The sequence below is a fragment of the Coptis chinensis genome, chromosome 4 (genome assembly GCF_015680905.1).
Source record: "Coptis chinensis isolate HL-2020 chromosome 4, ASM1568090v1, whole genome shotgun sequence".
Taxonomy (NCBI): domain Eukaryota; kingdom Viridiplantae; phylum Streptophyta; class Magnoliopsida; order Ranunculales; family Ranunculaceae; genus Coptis; species Coptis chinensis.
This window is the reverse complement of record NC_141459.1, coordinates 57,339,830-57,341,289: the sequence shown is the minus strand read 5'-3', so window position 1 is coordinate 57,341,289 and position 1,460 is coordinate 57,339,830.

Below are 1,460 nucleotides of genomic sequence, written 5' to 3'. Positions count from 1 at the left end.
TCATTTTTCTGGTGATACAGGCCTTCGTATCGCCGATACTCTAGTTTTTGTGGAGTATCAAAAATTTCATTTTTCTGGTGATACAAGTCTTCGTATTGCCGATACTCTAGTTTTTATGGAGTATCGAAATTTTCATTTTTCTGGTGATACAAGTCTTAGTATCGCCGATACTCTAGTTTTTGTGAAGTATCAAAAATTTCATTTTTCTGATGATACAAGTCTTAGTATCGCCAATACTCTAGTTTTGGTTAAGTATCAAAAATTTCAATTTTATGTTGGTTGAGAGTATCGAAAGTTATATTTTCTGTTAATACAAGGCTAAGTTTCAATGACACATTGGCTATTTGATATAAGTCTAAACATCAGCGATATGTAAGTCCTGTTAAGGATGTCGAGAAAATTCATGTTTCTATTAATGCAAGTCTACAAAAGTGGTTGATAAGGAATGAAGAAGATTGTAACAGTATTACAAAATAAGGGAATATTGTAGCAAAATGGGTGCAGTTACAATATTCCAGTGTTACAAAATAAAGCTGACAAAATATCAATTTTAAGATGGAGGGGTACTAAGGAGACCATCTATTTCAGCAAAGTCATCATGTGGGATGGCATCAGTAGCAGGGCAAGTCGTTGGTGTAGTAGGGGTAGCAGCAAAAGAAGATGGAATGGTAGCTGGAAGTTCATTAGTAGGAGTACTATCGGCAGAAAGATCATACTTTGCAAGAACATCAACTGGAACATATGGTCGGAAGACTTCAAGCCGATCAGCAAGAGAATTCAAAGATGTCATAACATCGTTAAATTCATCATCGGAAGCGTCCGAAGCTTCTTTATACTTTTCCTCTGTGATAGCAAAGTCTTCAATGAGTTTCTTCAGTTGTTCTGAGTGTTCTTTCTTCAAAATTTCAGTATGTTCTGCAATCTTATGTTGAAGGGTTTGTTCAGCAGTTTCGACATTTTTTTTCAAGTCGCTTGTCAGTTGATTGTTCTCCCGTTTCAAGAGAGTGACTACTTTGTTCATTTTGTCAACTTCCACCTGTTGACTTTCGACTTTTTTTCTCAAGTGACCAATATCATTGTCCTGCTAATAGTGGGAATCAAACTGAGCCAGACAAGCTACTTTAGCCTAGAAAAATAACAAAAATTGATAAGATGATATAAAAGATCCATATATCTGACCAAGGAAAGATGGTGTGAATACCTTTTCTATGAAATCACAAAAGGTTGTTAAGTGTTCTGCAGGTGTCGCAGCACGCATAGCAAGATTATCTTTTGGAAGAATACAGTTGGAGGATAGGCTCACACCCAAGTCTTCTGGAAAATCATCGGCGAACAGGGAGACAGTTAAGAGAATATATGTTCCATCGATTAGCTGAAATCCAGGCTTGAAGAGATCAGTGGTATCGAAAGAAGTAATAGAGTCAAGTGTTTGACCCTCAGCAAGTCCACTTTCCCCCCAT